Source organism: Malus domestica, chromosome 05 (genome assembly GCF_042453785.1).
Source record: "Malus domestica chromosome 05, GDT2T_hap1".
Taxonomy (NCBI): Eukaryota; Viridiplantae; Streptophyta; class Magnoliopsida; order Rosales; family Rosaceae; genus Malus; species Malus domestica.
Genome location: NC_091665.1, coordinates 39,344,347 through 39,370,328, shown reverse-complemented (window position 1 = coordinate 39,370,328; position 25,982 = coordinate 39,344,347).

Genomic DNA, 25,982 nt, shown 5'->3' with positions numbered 1-25,982 from the left:
GGCAGCTTGCTTTCCTCTATATTCTCCTCCCGATGCTCTCCATTCTGTTTTCTTTCTTTTTTTTTTTACGCAAATTAAGTGGAATCCCCACTTTTCTGGCAAAGCCACGCACCTTTTATTTTCATTTAGTTTCTAGCAGCCCCACATAGCAGAAAAATAAGTTCTTTCGATCATGTTACTCCTACAAACACAATATATCAAAAGTATCATAAATACTTAAAGCTTCCAACTAAATTAGACAAGAAAAGAAATATAAAAGGATGAAATATATAGTTTAAATATTGGTTTATCATTTAGCGTCACAATGGGTTAGCAATATTGTAATTTAAATTTGCTTTTGACGAATTTATTACATAAAACTTCGCTAGTTCTATTTTTATTTTCTTTGCATAACAAATCCTATAAACACAAAAATAACGTAAATAGCTCAAAAATATAAGGAACTAACTAAGAAAAGATGAGTGAATTCGAAGTAAAAATATATATAAATATGATCCGATCAAATACCCCCACACTTAACTTTTGCTAGTCCTCGAGCAAAACAAAGAAAACATGAAAAAGTACTAACATGAAAAACATTAGTTTCCCCCTATGTGACCCTCATAGAATTTCATTCGAGAAAACAAATCGTCAAGAACCATAGCTAGCACCAAACAAGTTAATCCAAGTTCATCTTCCTTATTCAAATATTAGCAGTAATCTTTGAATCATCCTTGAAGTGTAGTGTGTGAGATAGCCATGCTAATGCAATTTCAAGTTTTTATTTTTAAAATCATCATATGCAAACTAGTAACCTTCTCACGGGATATGCACTCAATCACACATGTGTTTAGTTTTAATGTGTTTCGCTCAAAGAATCAAATGTGAAATTTCTACCATAAGCTTACATAAAGATCACTTCTCCACAGTCATAATTGCAAAACTTAAATCAAGAGGACTTTTATTGGATGTAATGAGGCTTAGGGATAGGGTTATTGAAATGAAAGAATAGGAAAACACAAGTTCCAAGCTACATTGCAAGCAATTCTTTTCTTTAGATTTATAAGAACTCAAGCTCTCCAGCAATTCTTCTAGCACCTCCAACCATACTCTTAAACTGAAACTTGAACAACTTTTTATTTTCTTTGTGTACAATTTTTCTTTTTCTTTTTCTTTTCTTCTCTTTTTTTTCCTTTTTTTTTTTTTTTTTTTTTTTTTTTTTATAATCACAAACATGAAATACCCCCACACTTATTCTTTTGCCAAACATCTTCACAGTACTTCACAAACGTTTCTCATAAGACAATCTCGCATTGCTCGCTTGGAAAGGGTAAGAAAAAATGTTTCAGGTATAAGGGTAGACATATCTGGTGATAAGAAATAAAAGGTTCAACATACACGGCTCAAATTGGCAATCTAATGATATCATTTTTCTTTGGGAAACATGGTTCTTTGGGCCATATTGGTAAACCTAATGCCTCTATCATTTCCAAATTCATGCAATCAATGACAAACATTTCGAAAGATCGTTACGCAAGTTCTAGAGATGTATCTCACATAAGTTCATCACACATAAAAAAAATAGGAGTGTATGAAAAATGCACACACTTTCAATAGGCTCAAAAACTCACATAGGATGTATATGGTCACTAAATTCACATATGAAGCTTTAAGTCATGCTTTAGTTTCACATCAACAAGGCTATGTGCATTTGGTTTTTTCAAAGATGATCAAACATGTACAAAACTAACAAGAGAATTAGGAATTTCACAAAACACATGTTAACTAAGTTCTTGATAATCATGATTCAAAATTTGATCCAATTATATCATTGGGTCGGGAAACTAACAAAAATCTAATTCAAAACAATAAGGGAAACAAGACAATTTTTATTTTTTAAATTTTCCGATTTTTTTTTTATTTTTTTTATTTATTTTTTATTTTTTTATTTTTATTTTTTTTTTAAAGAAAACAAAAAGCAACAACACAGAAACAAATGAAAGTCTAGAGATGTCTACCCCCACACTTAAACTTGACATTGTCCCCAATGTCAGAAAATATTATAATGCAAATAAAAAATAAAATAAAACAAATAAATAATAAGAAACAAAATAACGCAATTGGACTGAAAACTTCCCTAATTTGCAGTAAAATCAAGCGATGACCCCCAAGCTAAAATTCTGCAATCAACTTCAAGGGTGGAAATAACCAAAAGTTCCTGCAAAGAAAAGAAATAATTCAGTTAAGTACGCAAGAAAATTAATTAAAAAAAAATTGCAAACGAAAAATTGAAAATTACGATAAAAGATAATGAATAAAACTAATAAGTAATCATTGGTCGTGCTTGTTGACTTTCCACAGCTTTCCTCTTGAACAGGGTGACACTTAGCTTTTTACTATTTGATGATATTGTACGGCGGAGCTTTGCTCTTTGGTTATGTTGCAGTTCCTTATTTGTTCTCCAAGCAGATGTGGCAGCTTCTCTAGTTCCTCAGTTCGGACTCCTTCCGCTGGGATGATTGTGCAAGCTGCATTCTTCTCTGCTTGTTTCTTCTGCACAACGGGCAGGCACGAGGGAAAGGTGTTGGTCCTTATTTTTTTCTTCAATCTTTCCAAGTGCCCACCTCTTGCTTTCTTTCTCCTTGTCCCTAGCTGAATTGTCTCCACATGCTTCGAGGTATCATTTTCACTTCCCTTACTGTCCCCCAGGCAGATGTGGTAGACGAAGAGAAAGCATAAAATGATGAAGATGAGTACTCGAGAGCAAGGCTAGGTAAGCAATCAGGAAGGGGTTCCAGGCAGTTGGCTCCAGATTGGAAGATTGATACCAAATGCTGGCTGATTGCTCTCTTTCTCCTTGTCGGAAAACAAAGACAAGGAGAAGGACATGGAGAAAGCATGATATGAGATACTCTTGCTTTGAACCTTTATGATATGAAATACTTTTGCTTTGAATGGGTTGTTCGCAGGAGTATCCCAAGGAATGAGGAACACAGAGTGACTCGAGAGGATTCTTTGGGAATGCATTTTCGGAGATGAAGAAGTGTTGAGAGGGTGTGCTGAGAGAGTGTGCTTTTGCTGTGGAAGGCGAAGGTAGAAACTTATAGGACTTGTCTTCACAACCGGAACTGTTCTCTCACTTAGTGTCGGCAGCCGGTGGATGGGTGAAGAATACAAATTACGCGCTTTCTGACAAAGCTGCCCGTAATTTCCGCAAAGCTGCCAGTTGCATGTGACAAGTGCTGACTAGGCTGAGAGAGACAGATGGTTGGAATCGGCACTTCGACAGACTGCCCGTGATTTTCGCAGAGCTGAGTTTGCGTGTGACGGGTGACAACACGTCTGGACGAATTGATCTTGCGAAATCCGGGGTTCGGCTCGTGGTTTCTGAGCAAGCCCAATTTTTAAGAAATGAAACGCCTCTTTTGAGAAAAGAATCCGACTTTTGAGAAAGGAGCCCCTCTTTTGAGAAAAAACTCCGGCTTTTGAGAAAGGAGCCCCGACTCTTCGATTTGCGAGAGGACGCCTCTCTGAGGAGCGCCTCTTTGATTTCTTCTTTTTATAGAGGCGTTAATTTTGTTCCACAACACACTTGAGTACCCTCCTGTAAACACTCCCTTCTTGCACTTGTTTAATCTTGATCATTCCGACTCTCTTCTTTCTTTACCACCTCTGAAAAATGTCTGGCCCTTCTGATCGTCGTTTTGACTTGAACATTGGTGAAGAGGCAGCTCCGCCTTCACCAGACAACATATGGCGGCCATCCTTCATATCCCCTACCGGTCCCCTTACCGTGGGGGATTCGGTGATAAAAAATGATATGACAGCTGCGGTGGTGGCCCGAAACCTTGTCACCCCCAGAGATAACAGACTGCTCGCAAGGCGGTCTGATGAATTGGCGGTTAAGGAGTCTCTGGCTCTTAGCGTGCAGTGTGCCGGTTCCGTGTCCAACATGGCCCAACGCCTATTTGCCAGAACCCGTCACGTTGAATCCTTGGTGGCTGAAATACAGAGTCTCAAGCAAGAGATTAAAGGGCTCAAGCATGAGAATAAGGAATTGCACAAGCTCGCACACAGCTATGCCACCAGCATGAAGAGGAAGATTGACCAGATGCAGGACACCGATGGTCAAATTTTACTTGATCATCGGAGGTTTGTGGGTTTGTTCCAACCGCATCTGCCTTCGTCTTCTGGAGCGGCACCGCGTAGTGAAGCTCCAACTGATCAACCTCTGCTGCCTCCTCCTTCTGTGGCCCCGCCGACTGCTGAAGCCCCGCCTACTACTGAAGCACCACCCGACCAATGAATACTATTAGTTTACATCATTGTAAAATATTTGTACTTTTTTTTATTTTTTATTTTTTATTTTTAATTTTTATTTTTATTTTTTAAAAAAAAAATTTTTTTATTATTTTTTTTTTTATGTAATTTTTTTTTTTTTATCATTAATTTTAAATTTTATCTTTTTTTTTTTATTTTTATTTTTTATTTTTATTTATTTAAATTAAAGTAGAAAGACTTTGGTTAACCTTCCCCCATACTTAAACTAAATAACACAAACTCACAGAAATCAAACAAATAACACAACTAACTAAACAAAACAAAATGAAAGCAGTAAAGATAAGGGTGTAAAAATGCAAATCTGATTGGGTTAGCGATTCCAAAGTCTCCCTTCGTTGAATGCTTGGGTTGCCTCCCAAGAAGCGCTTGATTTAACGTCTTTAGCCGGACGCATCTTTCCTTTAAATTTCCCTCAGCTCCATTTGTGCCTAAAATCAAAGAAAGAAAAATAAATCAAATATCAAAAGTAAAATACACAAACACCAATATAAACATAAACAAAAACAAAAATAAAAGGATTAGCAAAGTTACTAATCCCCGGCAACGGCGCCAAAATTTGATGCGTGAATTACTTGACACACAAATTAAACCCTCTTTTTGACAATTGTAGTATAGATGTAAGTAGGGTATCGTTCTAGGCCGGGGATTAGGAGGGATTGCTAATCTATTAAATTAACTTAAAAATATTAAATAAGACTCAAGGACACAAAACTAGGCTAAAAACTCTAATAACTCGAAACACACTTAAAATGACTCAAAATAATGAAAACAATTAAATTAAACACTAGGAACTGAAATGGACGGAAATTAAATTAAAAGACTAACAATAAAGAAAACTAACTAAATAATATAATTTAATAATGGAAGGGTGTTTGGTTTTGACTAGAAGTAAATTAAACTTAAATAAATTACAGAATTGACAAAAACATAAAATTAAGGTAAAATGATAAATGACGGACTAGCTAGAGGGTTCTTCTCCACACATGTTATACTTGCATACAAAATGATTTCCAGTTGTTCATTTAATAAATTGTGAATCTCAATACTCCAAATTAACCGTGAATAGCACTTTTTTAATCTTCAAGTTTTCCTTAAGTTATTGAATTGGACGGGAAAACGCATACAACAATTCAAAACATTCTTCAAAAGTCCCCTACGTGAAAAGCACAATAGAGATAAAATCAAAGATCATTAAACTTTGTGAAAACTATAAGCATTGACGAGGCATTCGTAACTATGAAAAGCATGATACTCTTGCCAAGAATTTACTTAACGTGATTGTGACTAGCAACCTTTACTACTTGTGAAAATAAGTTCATAACGATTAGGTGAAATTCACTTATATTCTAGCATCAAATTCATGCATGTAAATTAAGCGTGCACTCTCAACCAACATACACAAATCAGTTTTTATACGAACGGATAAGTAAATTGAAATCACAACTTATGAAATCACAACCGAAGGTAATCAATTCATATTACAAATATATTCATGGTTTTGAATTAACCTCTAGCCAAAATAAATTTAATTACACATTATTAAAAATAGAAATAAAATAGAAGTTTAGAGAGATTAAACCGAAAGAGAAAAAGATCTCTGTCTGCGTTTCCACTGAGCAGCCCTCTCGCTGCCCAAAGGCAGCGCCTATCTTTCTGCGTGCTGTCTCCTGCTCGTTTCTGGTTCTCTCCACCCCTTTTCTCTCCGCAGCTTCACGCTGCCCAAAGGCAGCTCCTATTCTTTTGTTTTTCTTTTCTGACCTGCCCGTTATTTTTTTTTTATTCCATCTTTTTCAGCTGCCCCAGCAGCTTTCTTTTCCTTTCCGTAGCTGTCTCCCCCCCCGTGCTCACCTCTTCCCTTTTTCACGTTTTCTGCTTGCCTTCTTTATCTCCTTTGCCTTTTTTCCTCGTCTATGCTATTATTCCCCCTTTTGTTTGCCCCTTGCTGACCTGCTTTCCTCCAGCTGCAAAGGCAGCTTGCTTTCCTCTATATTCTCCTCCCGATGCTCTCCATTCTGTTTTCTTTCTCTTTTTTTTTACGCAAATTAAGTGGAATCCCCACTTTTCTGGCAAAGCCACGCACCTTTTATTTTCATTTAGTTTCTAGCAGCCCCACATAGCAGAAAAATAAGTTCTTTCGATCATGTTACTCCTACAAACACAATATATCAAAAGTATCATAAATACTTAAAGCTTCCAACTAAATTAGACAAGAAAAGAAATATAAAAGGATGAAATATATAGTTTAAATATTGGTTTATCATTTAGCGTCACAATGGGTTAGCAATATTGTAATTTAAATTTGCTTTTGACGAATTTATTACATAAAACTTCGCTAGTTCTATTTTTATTTTCTTTGCATAACAAATCCTATAAACACAAAAATAACGTAAATAGCTCAAAAATATAAGGAACTAACTAAGAAAAGATGAGTGAATTCGAAGTAAAAATATATATAAATATGATCCGATCAGTACTTAGAAACAATTATCAATTAATTAGTTATGAATAAGGGGATTTTCGAGGTTACATCATACTAATCTCACAATGAGTTTAGATAAAGAACAATATATATATATATATATATATATATATATATATATATATATATATATAAGAATGGTTCAGCTGAAAAGGGTGGACTTTTGTTAATGGCTTGAAGTTTCATCAATCTCTTGTGGTTGTGAAGATTTATTTTAATTTACGACCACCTCGGCACCTCTCCTCCGGCTTACAACGTCTGCGATAACGACGAGATGGCGGCGGCAGGCAACGTGAGTCCCTACAATGAATGTGCTGGTCGTGCCTCATGATTGGATATCCAATGGGTTTTGCACTCGTTGTTTCGATGCAAACCGAGCACACCAAGACAGCAACGATGCAAAGTGTAAACGTCTTTGACATGGCCATTTCTTCCGAACAAATTTTAAATGGTTCAACTTGGTCTCTATAGAGACTAGTCAGATAATGAGGATTGTGGGAGATCGGATGGGATTTAGATGAGGTGATGATGTCATGGATTTGAGAAATTCCCTATTTATTGTGATGGCATTTGGCAATTTTAGGCAATATTTGTTGCAATTTTGTTTATTCATTGTTGGTATAATGTCATTGTGACATCTTGTTTTATAACTCAAAATTTCTATATATGGTTTTCAACAACATGATAGCTCTGGATTGAGGGATGAATCTAGAAATTTGTTTGGACTTTTAACCAGGTTCTTGGTTTTGTAAAAAATATACAGTTGTCGAAATGCTTTCTTTTTTTTTAATTTTTTTATAAGAAATTTAAAACAAAAATGAACAAACGGGCAACCAAAGTGAAATTAAGGGATAGTAAGAAGATATTAAAGAAACAACTTTCCATGTCACTACATTAATTACCAACTGTCCATATCTTTGCAGTTGCAAACTTAAGGTCATAGTACACCAGAACATATCTTATGATGTTTATCTTCCTCCACAGAATTTCATTACTTCGTAGCTTGATCATACAAAATATTTAAGGTAGTATTAGTGAAGCATAATTAAGGGTTAGGAAAATCCACTGTGTTCAATGCTTCCTCCATCGCCACAGTCCTTCCATTTTTGAAAGGAGATATACACACGTCATCAGGTGGTTGAAACAAGAAACACGCAAATTGGTAACATGTTTTAAGAAATGTCATGGATCCTCATTAAGACAATGTGGTATGTATGCGTATATTTGTTGCACTATTTAGAAGTTGTGAGCTCAATCAACAGTTACCCGTAAAATTTGAAAATCTCAAGCACGGGAACCAGTTAAATTTTGACCTTCAGCTTAGAAGTATAATTGTTCTAAAACAAGAACATTGAACCTTACAAGTTTATGTGTTTTTTTTCCTTAAAGTTCTACTAGTGTCATAAAGTTGTTTGGATAAGTAGCTAAACTGGTTAAGCTTAAGCTGCCTGTAGCAAATATATTGTTAGCCGATATTTAGTTCATTTCAGCACTGTTAAAACCTTAAATGGCGACAAACTAACGACGATACTGATTTGTGGGTTTTCCAAGATCGTAGCAGAAGACCGCATATTTACATTCTGATAGTTTCAGATGGAAAGGTTTGTCTCAACTGATGTAGCAAAGTTACATGTTAAAAAGGCAATGCTAAGATTTTCTATTTTGAAATGTTTGCAACGAATTTCTGTGCTCATGTATAGACTAGTTAGCCCGTTATTGTAATAGACAAGTTTTGATGGTAGCTATGTTAGCGTATATTTGTAGCTTTCACATATCTACCTGTTACCAAAAATCAATCCGTCCCTTGAATTTCTGGTACGAGTATGTGTTCATGATCATTCTTTTATGAATTAGAGTGATGTGTTTACCGCATTTGTTTACAAAATCGCTAATCACTTGGTCAACAAAGAATTAGTTTTCAAAGAACTATCGTGATTTGATGAATGAAGAAAAAAGATTGTGCGTTATAATCACATCACATTAACAAAATAGTTAGATGAAGAACTATATTGTAAATATGTACATAATGGTAATGTCTTGAAGATCATTATCTCTTGTGTTTCGGAAGAATTATTCTAATTTAAGACAAGCTACGCGCCTGTTCTCCCCCTCACAATCATTGTATATGAGTTCGATGATGAAGCATGCATCATCACCCCATGGAACGAAACGCTTGGTCGAGATGCATGGGCAGATATCATTACTTGGTTACCAACAATAACCTAGTTCTTGTCTAGAGTTATATTTCTTCTAGCAACCTAGTTACCTGAATACGAGATCGAGTTGACATATAAACTTGGTTAATAAGAATCAACTAGTTCTTAGTCTAGAGTCATTGCTCTTCCAAATATATCGCCGGTTCAGAAACAACAAAACTCAATAGCTTTTCGCTACACGTGTTGTATTGAATTCAATACTTGCCAGATTCGTGTAACAGTCATTGATGCGGATAATTAAAAAAGAAAGTTGAACTTGATTGTACTTAGAAACAATTATCAATTAATTAGTTATGAATAATGGGAATTTCGCGGTTACATCATACTAATCTCACAATGAGTTTAGATAAAGAACAATATATATATATATATATATATATATATATATCTTGATTGTACTTAGAAACAATTATCAATTAATTAGTTATGAATAAGGGGATTTTCGAGGTTACATCATACTAATCTCACAATGAGTTTAGATAAAGAACAATATATATATATATAAGAATGGTTCAGCTGAAAAGGGTGGACATTTGTTAATGGCTTGAAGTTTCATCAATCTCTTGTGGTTGTGAAGATTTATTTTAATTTACGACCACCTCGGCACCTCTCCTCCGGCTCACAACGTCTGCGATAACGACGAGATGGCGGCGGCAGGCAACGTGAGTCCCTACAATGAATGGGCTGGTCGTGCCTCATGATTGGATATCCAATGGGTTTTGCACTCGTTGTTTCGATGCAAACCGAGCACACCAAGACAGCAACGATGCAAAGTGTAAACGTCTTTGACATGGCCATTTCTTCCGAACAAATTTTAAATGGTTCAACTTGGTCTCTATAGAGACTAGTCAGATAATGAGGATTGTGGGAGATCGGATGGGATTTAGAAGAGGTGATGATGTCATGGATTTGAGAAATTCCCTATTTATTGTGATGGCATTTGGCAATTTTAGGCAATATTTGTTGCAATTTTGTTTATTCATTGTTGGTATAATGTCATTGTGACATCTTGTTTTATAACTCAAAATTTCTATATATGGTTTTCAACAACATGATAGCTCTGGATTGAGAGATGAATCTAGAAATTTGTTTGGACTTTTAACCAGGTTCTTGGTTTTGTAAAAAATATACAGTTGTCGAAATGCTTTCTTTTTTTTTTAATTTTTTTTAAGAAATTTAAAACAAAAATGAACAAACGGGCAACCAAAGTGAAATTAAGGGATAGTAAGAAGATATTAAAGAAACAACTTTCCATGTCACTACATTAATTACCAACTGTCCATATCTTTGCAGTTGCAAACTTAAGGTCATAGTACACCAGAACATATCTTATGATGTTTATCTTCCTCCACAGAATTTCATTACTTCGTAGCTTGATCATACAAAATATTTAAGGTAGTATTAGTGAAGCATAATTAAGGGTTAGTAAAATCCATTGTGTTCAATGCTTCGTCCGTCACCACAATCCTTCCATTTCTGAAAAGAGATATACTGACATCATCAGGTGGATGAAACAAGAAACATGCAAATTGGTAACATGTTTTAAGAAATGTCATGGATCCTCTTTCAGACAATGTGGTATGTATGGGTATATTTGTTGCACTATTTAGAAGTAATGAGCTCAATCAACAATTACCTGTAAAATTTGAAAATCTCAAGCGTGGGAACCAGTTAAATTTTGACCTTCAACTTAGAAGTGTAATTGTTCTAAAACAAGAACATTGAACTAAACCTTACAAGTTTGTGTATTTTTTTTCCTTAAAGTTCTACTAGTGTCATAAAGTTGTTTGGATAAGCAGCTAAACTTGTTAAGCTTGAGCATCCTGTAGCAGATATATTGTTGGCTGATATCCTGCAGCTAAGAATTTTTGTATTCATCATTTCAATGCAAATAGAACACAACAATGAGCAACGACACAAAGGGTAAATGTGTTGCTCATGGCCATTTGATCTTTGGAACAATTAAGATAACTAGAGGACAATGGGGATTGTCAGACATGATTCGAAGAGATGGAATACATATTATCAGATTAAGAAATGATAAATGAAATGAAAATCTAAAAACCTGATAACTCTTTGGTACACACACCAATCCGAAAAATAATAACATTTGATTTGCAAATTGTTCAAATTGCTCTAAAAGAACAAGATGACCCACTTACTCATATACATGGTCAAATATGGCATTACTTGGTTACCAACAATAACTTAGTTCTTGTCTAGAGTTATATCTCTTCTGGCGACCTAGTTACCTGAATACGAGATCGAGTTGACGATAAACTTGGTTAATAAGAATCAACTAGTTCTTAGTCTAGAGTCTTCCAAATATATCGCCGGTTAGGAAACAAAGAAACTCAACAGCTTTTCGCTACATGTGTTGTATTGAATTCAATATTTTCCAGATTCGTGTAACAATCATTAATGCGGATAATAAAAAACGAAAGCTGAATTTGACTGTATTTAGAAACAATTATGAATTAATTAGTTATCAATATGAGGATTTTCGCTGTTACATCATGTTGTTGAATTGTAATCTTGTCTTGGCCCAAAGATAATGGATCCAGCCCATGCACAAAGAAAGATCCATGCACATGCTAGAGAATTCTTGCAAAGTTCAAGTTGGTGGAAGAGTCTATAAGAATGGTGAGGATTCCACCAACATACAAGATTAGTGTAGACAATTCTAGCTTAGGAAGGTAGTGGAATTATCTAGATATCTCTAGCATGATGCTTCCATGCTTCTCTAAGGTTTCATCCATGCCTATAAAAGGAGAAGGCATCCACACCATTTGTAACAACCAAGAGAGCAAGTAGTGAGAAGTGAGAGTGCCAAGTGAGAAGTGAGAAGAAGCAACAAAGCTTCTAAGAGTGTTTGAGTGTTTCCTCTTGTACTAAGTTTGTGAGTGAATAAAAATCTTGTGTAATACTTTGACTATTCTTTCTTTCTCTTGCCTATCCATTATGCTGCATTACATTCTTCTTTGTGAGATAAACATCTCTAAAGTAGTGAAGTCTTTTTAAGCCCTAACAAAGTGGTACCAGAGCTATGGCTAGCAACGTTATGGCAGCCTTCCAAGTTCCAGTGCTCAACAACAACAACTTCGATAATTGGAGTATCAAAATGAAGGCCCTTTTGGGAGCACACGATGTATAGGAAGTCGTGGAGAATGGCTACACTGAGCCAAAATATGAAGCTACTTTGTCCCAACCCCAAAATGAGAGTTTGAAAGATTCAAGAAAGAGAGACAAGAAGGCTCTCTACCTCATCTACCAAGCATTAAATGACAATGGCTTTGAGAAGGTCTTGAGTGTAACCTCTGCCAAGCAAGCATTGGAGAAGCTTCATACCTCTTACAAAGGAGCCTAACAAGTGAAAAATGTTCGACTTCAAGTATTAAGAGGTGAGTTTGAATCTCTACAAATGAAATGGTCTGAATCAATCTCTGATTATTACTCAAGAGTCTTAGCCGTTTCCAATCAATTAAAAAGAAACGGAGAAAAGTTAGAAGATGTTAGAATTATGGAGAAGATACTATGCTCGTTGGACCCCAAGTTCGAGCACATTGTCGTGACGATTAAAGAAACTAAAAACTTGGAACAAATTAGTATAGAGCAATTAATGGGTTCGCTACAAGCATATGAAAAGAAACATAAGAAAAGGAAAGGGAATGATGAGCAACTCCTCAAGACGCATGTCCAGCCAAAAAAGAAAGAAGAAAGCTTCGACAACGAGAGAAGCCAGTACGGAAGAAGTCGTAGTCGAGGTCGCGGACGTGGACATGGACGTGGACGTGGTTGGAACTTCAACAACCATAGTAACTACGAAAGAGGAGAAAGCTCAACAAAAGGTCATGGAAGAGGACGCTCAAACTTGAGGTATGAAAAATCTCAAGTTCAATGCTACAATTGTCACAAGTTTGGGCATTATGCTTGGGAATGTAGAGCTCCAAGCAACAGGCTTGATGAGAAGGTCAATTATGTGAAAGAAGAGAAAGAAGATAATGACGTTGTGCTACTAGCATGCAAGAACAATGATGGAGACCAAGACTATACATGGTACCTTGACACCGGCGCCAGTAACCACATGTGCGGAAGAAGAAGCATGTTCATAGAGCTCAATGAATCGGTGAGTGGCAACGTTTCTTTTGTAGATGAATCCAAAATACCCGTAAAAGGAAAAGGTAACATCCTAATTCCCCTAAAAATGGTGCTCATCAATTAATTTCAAATGTCTACTATGTGCCCAATATGAAAAGCAACATTTTGAGCTTAGGTCAACTCTTAGAAAAAGGTTATGATATTCACATGAAAAATTATAGCCTTTTTCTTAGAGATGACAAAGGAAGAATAATTGCCAAGGTGAAAATGTCAAAGAATAGGATGTTTCCTATGAATATTCAAAATGATGTTGCAAAGTGCCTCAAAACATGTTACAAAGACACATCCTGGCTTTGGCATCTTCGTTTTGGGCATTTTAATTTTGGGGGACTAGAGTTATTATCAAGAAGGAGATGGTGAAAAGCTTACCGTGCATCAACCACCTTAATCAAGTTTGCGAAGGATGTTTACTTGGGAAACAGTTCAGGAAAAGCTTTCCAAAGAAGTCGACCACAAGAGCCCAGAAGCCACTCGAGCTTATTCACAACGATGTGTGCGGTCTAATAAAACCAAGCTCTTTGGGTAAAAATAATGATTTCCTTCTCTTCATTGATGATTTTTCAAGGAATATATTTCTTGAAGCAGAAATTAGAGGCCTTTGGAGCATTCAAGAAGTTCAAAGTCGCTGTAGAAAAAGAAAGTGGTTGCAAGATCAAAGCCATAAGATTTGATCGAGGAGGAGAATTCACTTCGAAGGAATTTCAAGAATTTTGTGAAGCCAATGGAATTCGTCGACCTTCGACAGTTCCAAGATCCCCTCAACAAAATGGTGTGGCGGAAAGAAAAAATTGAACTATCCTTGACATGGCTCGAAGTATGCTCAAAAGTAAGAGGTTGCCTTAGGAGTTGTGGGCAGAAGCGGTAGCATATGCTGTCTACCTATCAAATCAGTCTCCAACAAGAAGTGTGTGGGAAAGACTCCATAAGAAGCATGTAGTGGAAGAAAGCCGGGTATCTCCCATCTAAGAGTTTTTGGAAGCATAGCCCATGTACATGTACCAGACGAAAGGAGAACCAAACTCGACGACAAAAGTGAGAAGTGAAGGAATTATTTTGAAAAACATGTTCATTTGAGCAACATCATATAGCATGCAATTAACAATTAAAGGCGGAATCATGCTTGTATGCACCCAAAAACAAAACATTACCATGAAATTCAAAGCCTAGTAGATTGGTGAACCAATAATCAACTCAAAACAAAGTGAGTTGAAATTAATACCTTTGTAGATTCCTCTTTGCATAAGCAAAGGCTAATCACTCAAAGAGATAGGGCCTTCATTCCTTGCTTCTTAGATCCATGGATTTGGATGGAAGAATAGGTTCTCTAAGTTCCCAAAATTGAGAACCTCTAAGTCTCTTCACCAAGGTTAGATTGTAGAAGAAATGAGTGACCTTGGAGTTGTTAGGATTGCTAAATGTACCCTCCAAGGTGTTGGCCTCTTTAGAGAGAAAATGGAGAGACTATTCTCACCAATTTTCCCCAAAATAAAAACCCTTAATCACTTTTTGAATATTTGGCTATAAAGTCATTTATATAGTCACTTCTTTAAGTGACCTAAACAACCAAAACCCTAATTCATACACTATGGCCGGCCATATTGGGATTTTTGGGCTTTTGGGCTTTAATGAATCTTTATTCATTAAATTGTCATACAACTTAAGTTAATGGGCTTGACGTTCGAAGCCCATTGGGCCTTAAGGTCCAAAACTATCCCGAAGTCTTTAACGAACTTATTCGTTTGATTATTTAACATATTAATTAATCCTTGCCATAAATAAATGATTAAACCATTTAATCATTCTTACTCATTTCCGTTTAATCTCCAATCTCTACCTTTTATGGTGTGCGATCCATTAGGTTCCTTTTAGCGAGGTAGTGGGCGATTAAAACCATTTTACATCGATTGTGAATTGAAACTATTTTCAATTCTCCCTTTAGTGATTACACACGTTTAGGGCTTCCACAAACCATGAGTGACACCTAGCAGCATATCATGGTTACCCAAGCTAATCAGAAGAGGTTAGAGAACCTATTCAGTTCGGGATTACAAATGCAATACGGTCTTTCTCTAATCTAATACTCTTGACCACATTGTTTGGTTTGATAGTTTATTTGCTCATGTCTACTATCCAATGTGAATCTTGTGCTTATATGATTTACTTGAATGTGATTTGGAACGCATTCCCTAATCTCATTCATACTCTGGCCAGAGATTCTAAATCATATCATAGAGTATTCTCCCTCAACTGTTTGAAGGTTAAAGATCCCTTGTTGCGCATTCACTTGTCTCCATAGCTAAGTCACTTGACCCCAACGATGCCGTGGACACCCCGAGGGGGTGACTTTGACATAATCAAAGATCAAGGACTTAACCATAAGACAACTGTGATGCCTCAGGTCAAAGGACTACTTTGCATTATCCCAACCATGAGTTCTTATGTGACATGGAATATGAGAACTCTTCGTTGATCACGTTCAGTGTACTCATTCTCTATTGAGCACCTACGTACTTGTCTTGATGTCACACACACCAATGACTCGAGACTAATCACTCTCCCTGAGAGAAGACATAGTACGTACCGATCTTAACGGACTGTCAATGCCCAATTGACAATCCTATGATCAGGAACATTTAGGATGTGTCTACGAAAGAATGGTCTCATGAATCTAACTTCATTAGATTACATTCTCCCAATCACATATTCCTTGGACTTTATCGTTTAAGCATATAACATTTATATGAGACGGCTCAAACAATAATCTTTGCCCTTTATATGTAAAACTAGATTAGTTTAACATATGAAATGTCCGTAAAGTATCATCACATGATTGGCTTTAGGGCACATTTCCAACAATCTCCCACTTGCACTAGAGCCAATCAGCTTGATAATCAATGATGATACCTCTTCTGCAGTCATTTCATAAATGGCTGAATAGTAGGCCTAGACAGTGGATATCTATATGTGTTATCCATAGAAGCAACCTTGAGAATAACGACATCACCATTATACATGATTCTCAATCATGTGGTTCAGTCTCTCATTTGAGTTCGGATCTTGATGAGACCTTGATTCCCAGGCTTGAGCTATCGCCCCATTAGTGTCAAACACTTTCTGGTTGGAACCGAATAGAGAGTTCATAAATGAACTTTCCCATCCAAACAACATTGTTGTAAACTTCTATATGGCAATATATCTTGCATTCATAATGGAACACACTAAAGTCATTACTTTAATGTTTCCATCCAAATATCTCTTTAGTCATAATAAAGAGATATCTGTTTATCTCTTCATTCATAATGGAGAAACATCCAATGATGGATTAGATTCATAATCTAATACATTTACGCTTCCTTTTCGTTACTTTGATTCTTCCTCGATCTTTGAGGAATTTATCCTTTAGTATTTCTTAAATACTTAAGGACTCTTGACAGTTGTCATGGTTCTGATCCTGGGCTTGCACTGATATCGTCTTGTACCGTTCTAGGTACAACTCATATCAATGTTTTTCATACAATATGAAATACATAAATAACCTTTCTGCGTATGCATAAAGGATTCAATTTACGCATTATTTCTTTGGGAGTCAAAGGGGCACGTTCCCTTTGAGAAGGGCAACTTACTAGTCTTACTAGAGTCATCCTTCTTATTGAAGTTTATCATCATATGAGAAACTTCCTAGCATCCATTGTCTATTATTAGGGATTGATATAATCCAATTATATCATGAAATATATCATTATAGATTTCCATCCCATGTATATAGACTATATCTCCCATATACATTCTATCTTCATATAATGTATTAAAGTCATAACTTTAACGAAGAAGTATTCTTTTCATTTCCAAAATTAATATATCATATATACTTAAATTTTAGGAACATGATTAACTCCCACTAATCTTTTGTAAAACTCGTAAACAAAAGATTCATTTACATCTTTATGAGAAATCAAACGATTTGATCCTTTTTCCTCATAAAATGCAAATAGCTCCCACTAACTTGCTAAGATCCATGATGGATGGATCTCTACAACTTACATGTCTTGTGATTTATAGTTTTAGACATATATTATCAAGACTATCTTAATAATGGTTTCGGAAACCCATATTATGTCCAAACATTGAATCACCATTTAGTTGTAGCTAGCAATCTTCGAAATTAATTGAAACTAAGACTACGTCAAAAATGGTTCCTTTAAAGTCAACCATTCTCTTTGATTGTAGTCACCTTAAGCTACCAATTAGCTTATGAAGGTTTCATTATTTCGAGTCAAATGGTACTTTATCATTTCCTTGAGTATATATCGTATATGCACTCAATGTAGTCATAAGGATTTTCATTCTTATCGACTACTTTGGAGCTTGTGGTATAGGAACTCGGTTGTTATATTTGTTGATTACTTTCTTGTCTCTCAAAGAACCCATTCTTTGAGTTCTATCTCTCGTTCATTTGCTTTTAGGCAAATCACATTGTAGAATTACAATGAACTACCCAACAAAACAACATTTGTTAGTTGGTTTATAGAAGCGATATCCAAAAGTTATTTTAAGGATATCCTACAAGATTGTTATCAAACAAATATTGCTTATTAGCACACAACCCCAAATCTTTAACATGCTTAAGATTTGTCTTTCTTTCCAACTACATCTTATGGAGTCATGAAAATATTGGAAGATCTTCTCATTGACAATCATATTGTTTTAGAAGTATATATCCTATATATATGGGTAATAGATAACATCTAACGAACTAAATCTTATTCAAGTTCGTTCTTCTCCTAATGGAGAAATACATTATCTTATGATGCTTATTTCCTTGATATCTTTCAAGGAAACTGTTCTAAAGTGTTACCTTATCTTGGATCAAATCTAAGGAGGTAAATACTTTAGACGTCTTACTCATCAACTTACATTTCTTGAATTCTTTGAAACATTTTGCAAAGTATTCGGACTTGTGTTTATTCAAAATAAACTATAGTCCAACCAAGAGTGTTCTTCGGTGAATGTCATACAACATGAGTAGTATTATGTTTGTGGACAAATGCCACTAACATTTAAGTGAATTAACCTCAACAACTTTGTGATTCTTTCTTCTTTCCAAAAGAATAAAGATTCGAACATTTCGCCTCCATACAATTTTAACAAGAAGGTATTGGATCCGGATCTAACGATCCAAAGCGTCCATCTATGACCAACTCGTAATTTATGTTTTAGAGGTATCACAACTTTAGTTGGGATTAGTCACTTCCTTGCAACCTTTTGGGTTTTAAGCATCATTATTTTCTAAACAGTTAACACTACCATATTATCTCTACTATAGAGATAATTAATTAGATTACCATAATCCAATCATTGATTAATAAAGAACATTGTTTTGTCAAACAAAACATTTATCCATTTCACATAGTGACGGAATTTAGTTCCTTAAAATTGGAATATAAAGACAATCTATGTTTTTCCAATTTCTTTGGTAGTTCATATGAGGAAGTAAGTACCATCTGCTTTCGCAGAGATCTATATTTGATTCACGTTTCCGAATGTGAAGCACCTTTTCTTCACTCATATATCTTCTACTTCTTATTAGTCACACTTTTACAACGATTTGTAAAACATAGTTACTAATACGGAATCAAGCATTCAAGTAGAAGAACCAACTGTTTTGAACTTTTCAAGAACATTTTACAACACCTTCGAAAGGTGTGTTCTTGACACTTGCAAGACATTTCTTGCAAATACCCCTTCCAATGTCCATCCTTTCATAAAGAAAGTTTGTTCCCTTGGAGTTATTTATCTTCTTCATTTGACTTCTTCTTTGACTACAATAGTCATGGTCCCTAAACTCCCACTATCTCTCTTGAAACCTTTTTCAATTGTGTTATACACATCAAACATTTTGGAGAGCATGTGGTTTATTGTTCACTACATAGTTTACAATAAGCTTAGTGAACGATTAGGATAGGGAAACAAAGGTGAAGTCCTTGCCTAGTTTCCGTCTCGTTAAGTGTTTTAACACTTCAACACTTAATGTTTCAAAATCATCATAAGTCCATGTTAATGGACTATTTTTGTCAACCAACCATTATGTTCTAAACATAATTACAAACCTTCAAGAGTTGTACAAGGCAACTCTCATTTCTTCATACAACAATTGTAAATGAAGAATCATGGCACATTAAGTGTTCATGCCTTTGTGCTTTCTTCTCAAGTTCCTTGTTCATGCAACAAAGAAACAAGCACTAAGTGTTTGTATTGACTAAGAGTTGTTCAAAGCAACTCCTATTTCTTCATACAACAAATTGTAATTGAAGAATTATGACATTTTAAAAGTGTTGTCCTCTTTATGATAGACCTTTTCTAACATATTCTTCTAATGATACATTATCAATAGTAAGATTGTGAGGATGAGACTACTTAGATACATATGCAATCCTTTTAAGACATTCTTTGGGATTGTGTTACCTAAGTACGGAAACTAAAACATTCGGTTTTTATTTGTCAAGTGTTGGATAGCGTTTGCAAATATATTGGTAAACAAATACATAACGAATATAAATTGATTGATTTTAAGCCATTTGATTCGGGTCTTTAAATCAAAATAGCACCACCCACTATTTTTGGCAAATTCCATATCCCTCATCGGAATTCGAGAGTTTTGGATGAAACTCTTAGTAGGTTATGGGAGACTCACTATTACCAAGCCCACCTCAGAAGAACTCCATATTGGCTAGCAACAATAATAATGAGAGAGTACGCTTACTCATTTGCAACTAATGCAAGTACCCATCTCGTTTGGCCTCTAGAGAATGATGCCTCAGAAGAACTCCATATTTGCACCATTGCACTTAGTTAAGTCATTCCCACCATGCTAGTTCAAGTAGGGGTTCAAGAATAGCCTCAGAAGAACTCCATATTGGCCACACTCGTTGCCTACCTTTCACTTCATCATATGTTTATAGGCTTCTCCTGAATGTAAGCACATACTTTGCAACCCCAGAACTGGACGAATACATTGTACGAGTCACAAACGATTGAAGCCCACCACGGTGGAAGGCCACGAATGAGTGTTCTAAGCACTCTCACGCTTATCAACTTAATAATGGTTTGGTTGAGGGTTTTAGGTCTCATCACATATCAATATACATTTTAATCTCTATTAAAACAATTTTGGTCCTATTACAACTATTGGTCCATATGATTGTTTTAGTTGTACATAATACTCCCACTATGCTTTTAAAACGGTTTTTAAAGCAAGAGTATATGTTACTACTAACATAAGGTTTGCATTCATTTGATGGACTATATAGTTGCCTTAGGGTCTTAGGATGACTATGAACCTTTGTTTAGATTCAACACGAGCCTTGTGTTGAATCTCGGTCTAGGGATGGAGATTGATTTTAATTACGCGTTTAATCACATTAAGGCGTGTTGTCATAGGGGCGTTGAACCCAATTACTTCATTTTCATGCATATCATATAAAGCAAGAAAGAAATACTTCAAAGTAAAAGTGAGCTTATGCTCATTACAACATTTGAACAATTCAAATTACAACCAAAATCTTATCTACACATTCCCATGGTTCAAACAAATTTGAAACGGCCTTTCACATAGCTCAATTATTATAGGCTTAGGTTCATAATCATCCTTTAATTAATTAACATTTTAACTAATTAAATTGAATGCAACATTTTCATTTGGATTTTGTATCCATAAAATTGATTTAAGTGGAGCTAAACAAAATGAAAATCCAATTCTCATTTAAAGAGACAAAACAATTTTGTTCTCATCCTATTTGGGCCATCATGCAATAACCACAACTTTTTGGGCCATATTGCGAAAACATAAACTTTTGGGGTCACTTTGTAAAAACACAAAAGTCACTACTTCATGTAAATACAACTAGAACCCAAAATTTAAATAAACTCAAAACTTCATTAAAGGAGCAAAACAATTTGTCCTTTAGCGTTTTTAGGCCTTAACGTCAAAACGTAAACTTTCGGGTCAAAGTACAAATACACAAAAGTATCAAAACTTTATGTAATTGCATAAAAGCCCCAAAAATACCCTATTTTAATAGGGTGGCCGGCCATTTAGGGATAAAAGGTGTGGTGTGTGTTTTGATTTATTAGTTTTGTCAAAAACATTCAAGTGGTGCATAAGAAAAGAAATTCTTATCACCTTTTCTTTTACCTTTCATAATGATGATATATATTTCTTTTGCTATTTAATCAAATATCTAATATTTTAAATATATGATAAATCATTTGAAAAACATATAACATAAACTTTATGAAATAATCAAAACTTTGAATCAAAACACAAAACCTTTTAGTTCTTGGCAAGAACATCAAGAACAATGAAGAACATCCATGAAAACCCATAAGAGCTCCATGAATGTTTTCAAGCCATAAAACTCAAATTTTCACCATTCAAAATGATGTTAACATCCTAGGGTACTTAGGGGTTACAAAAGTCACCTCAAAACACTTTTAACAAGACAAACATGAACCCAAAAAATCACCCTTTGGATTTGGCCGAAAATCCCCAAAATCATGGCACCAAATTTTAGCTCCAATATTCATCCTCATATGAACTACATCTACAACATTTGAGATGGCAAATTTTCAAACAAAATTTACATTCAAAGAAGTAAGAATAAAGCTTGTAACAATTACAACTTTTAAATCATAAACTTATGAACTACAAAACCCAAAAGGATTCACCAACTACTAGACCTAGGCTCTGATACCACTTGAAGGAATTATTTTGAAAAACATGTTCATTTGAGCAACATCATATAGCATGCAATTAACAATTAAAGGCGGAATCATGCTTGTATGCACCCAAAAACAAAACATTACCATGAAATTCAAAGCCTAGTAGATTGGTGAACCAATAATCAACTCAAAACAAAGTGAGTTGAAATTAATACCTTTGTAGATTCCTCTTTGCATAAGCAAAGGCTAATCACCCAAAGAGATAGGGCATTCATTCCTTGCTTCTTAGATCCATGGATTTGGATGGAAGAATAGGTTCTCTAAGTTCCCAAAATTGAGAACCTCTAAGTCTCTTCACCAAGGTTAGATTGTAGAAGAAATGAGTGACCTTGGAGTTGTTAGGATTGCTAGATGTACCCTCCAAGGTGTTGGCCTCTTTAGAGAGAAAATGGAGAGACTATTCTCACCAATTTTCCCCAAAATAAAAACCCTTAATCACTTTTTGAATATTTGGCTATAAAGTCATTTATATAGTCACTTCTTTAAGTGACCTAAACAACCAAAACCCTAATTCATACACTATGGCCGGCCATATTGGGATTTTTGGGCTTTTGGGCTTTAATGAATCTTTATTCATTAAATTGTCATACAACTTAAGTTAATGGGCTTGACGTTCGAAGCCCATTGGGCCTTAAGGTCCAAAACTATCCCGAAGTCTTTAACGAACTTATTCGTTTGATTATTTAACATATTAATTAATCCTTGCCATAAATAAATGATTAAACCATTTAATTATTCTTACTCATTTCCGTTTAATCTCCAATCTCTACCTTTTATGGTGTGCGATCCATTAGGTTCCTTTTAGCGAGGTAGTGGGCGATTAAAACCATTTTACATCGATTGTGAATTGAAACTATTTTCAATTCTCCCTTTAGTGATTACACACGTTTAGGGCTTCCACAACCATGAGTGACACCTAGCAGCATATCATGGTTACCCAAGCTAATCAGAAGAGGTTAGAGAACCTATTCAGTTCAGGATTACAAATGCAATACGGTCTTTCTCTAATCTAATACTCTTGACCACATTGTTTGGTTTGATAGTTTATTTGCTCATGTCTACTATCCAATGTGAATCTTGTGCTTATATGATTTACTTGAATGTGATTTGGAACGCATTCCCTAATCTCATTCATACTCTGGCCAGAGATTCTAAATCATATCATAGAGTATTCTCCCTCAACTGTTTGAATGTTAGAGATCCCTTGTTGCGCATTCACTTGTCTCCATAGCTAAGTCACTTGACCCCAACGATGCCGTGGACACCACGAGGGGGTGACTTTGACATAATCAAAGATCAAGGACTTAACCACAAGACAACTGTGATGCCTCAGGTCAAAGGACTACTTTGCATTATCCCAACCATGAGTTCTTATGTGACATGGAATATGAGAACTCTTCGTTGATCACGTTCAGTGTACTCATTCTCTATTGAGCACCTACGTACTTGTCTTGATGTCACACACACCAATGACTCGAGACTAATCACTCTCCCTGAGAGAAGACATAGTACGTACCGATCTTAACGGACTGTCAATGCCCAATTGACAATCCTATGATCAGGAACATTTAGGATGTGTCTACGAAAGAATGGTCTCATGAATCTAACTTCATTAGATTACATTCTCCCAATCACATATTCCTTGGACTTTATCGTTTAAGCATATAACATTTATATGAGACGGCTCAAACAATAATCTTTGCCCTTTATATGTAAAACTAGATTAGTTTAACATGTGAAATGTCCGTAAAGTATCATCACATGATTGGCTTTAGGGCACATTTCCAACAAGAAGTTCATCTTCATCGGCTATGACTTAATTTCAAAAGGCTATAAGTTGTATAATCCAAACAATGGGAAAACGGTGATTAGTCGAGACGTGACGTTTGATGAAGAAAAAGAATGGGATTTTGGCTCTCATGCAGGTAATCTTCACTTCTTTCCTCGGTTTGAAGAAGAGAATGAACAAGGGATGATGAAGCAAACAAGAGAGGTTCAACAAGAATCCACTACTCCATTTGTTTCACCAATATCAACCAATCATGGTAATTCACCAACATCAGCATCATTGAGTGGGAGTCTAAATGAAAGAGAAGTACCACGCACAAGAAGTTTATGAGATCTCTATGAGGTAGCTGAAAGACTCGATAATCATACACTTTTCTATCTCTTTGCTAATTGTGAACCAGTCGACTTTGAAAAAGCAGTGCAAGATACTAAGTGGAGGATAGCAATGGATGAAGAAATCGAATCAATCCAGAAAAATGGGAACTCGCTATTCTTCCGAAAGAACACAAAGCCATCGGAGTCAAATGGGTGTACAAGACAAAGAAAAATTCCAACGAAGATGTCGAAAGATACAAGGAGAGACTAGTGGCGAAAGGCTATAGTCAAAGAGCTGGAATCGACTACGATGAGGTATTTGCACCCATTACTCGGTTGGAAACTATACGATTACTAATTTCTTTGGCAGCTCAAAATAAATTAAGATTCAACAAATGGGTGTGAAGTCCACTTTCCTAAATGGAGTCCTTGAAGAAGAAGTCTACATTTAGCAACCGCCAAGCTATGAAATCAAAGGGCATGAAGACAAAGTTCTGAAGCTGAAGAAAGCCCTCTATAGGTTAAAACAAGTGCCACGAGCATGGAATAGTCTCATTAACAAGTACTTCCAAGAAAACAACTTCACCAAGTGCCCTTATGAACATGCTCTCTACGTCAAAGTCAAAAATGGAGATATTCTAATTGTGTGCTTATATGTGGATGATCTAATCTTCACCGGAAGTAATCCAAGCATGTATGAAGAGTTCACGAAAGTGATGACCAAAGAATTCGAGATGACCAACATCGGGCTGATGGCATACTACCTAGGCATTGAAGTCAAGCAAAACGAAGAAGGAATTTTCATCTCCCAAGAAAGCTACACAAATGAGGTACCAAAAAAGTTCAAAATGGACGACTGTAAGCCCATAAGCACACCAGTGGAGTGCGAAGTCAAACTAACCAAGCATGACAAAGGAGAAAGCGTAGATCCAACATTTTTCAAAAGTCTAGTTGGAAGCTTGCACTACTTGACTTGCACAAGACCAGATATTCTTTATGCCGTCGAATTAGTCAGTTGCTACATGGAGAATCCCACAACTACACATTTGAAGACCGCAAAAAAAATTCTTCGATATCTTTACGGTACTGTTAACTTTAGCTTGTTCTATTCAAGTTCTGATAACTACAAACTTGATGAATATAGCGACAGTGATTGGGCAGGAGATTCAGATGATAGAAAAAGCACTACTGGATTTGTGTTCTTCATGGGAAACATTGCATTCACATGGATGTCAAAGAAACAACTGATTATCACTCTCTCTACCTGCGAAGCTGAATACGTAGTTGCTACCTTATGTGTCTATCACGCAATCTGGCTGAAAAACTTGCTGAAAGAATTAAGCATGCCACAAGAAGAGCCAATTGAGATCTATGTCGACAACAAGTCTGCAATAGCTCTAGCAAATAATCTAGTATTTCATGATAGGAGCAAACACATGGATACTCGCTATCATTACATAAGAGCATGTATTACAAGAAAGGATGTGCAAGTGGAATAGGTGAAGTCACAAGACCAAGTCGCCGACATATTCACCAAACCACTCAGGCAAGAAGACTTTGTTAGATTGAGGAACACAATCGGTGTCACAAGACAAGATTAAGGGGGGATATTGAATTGTAATCTTGTCTTGACCCAAAGATAATGAATCCAGCCCATGCACAAACAAAGATCCATGCACATGCTAGAGAATTCTAGCAAAGTTCAAGTTGGTGGAAGAGTCTAGAAGAATGGTGAGGATTCCACCAACATACAAGATTAGTGTAGACAATTCTAGCTTAGGAAGGTAGTGGAATTATCTAGATATCTCTAGCATGATGCTTCCATGCTTCTCCAAGGTTCCATCCATGCCTATAAAAGGAGAAGGCATCCACACCATTTGTAACAACCAAGAGAGCAAGTAGTGAGAAGTGAAAGTGCCAAGTGAGAA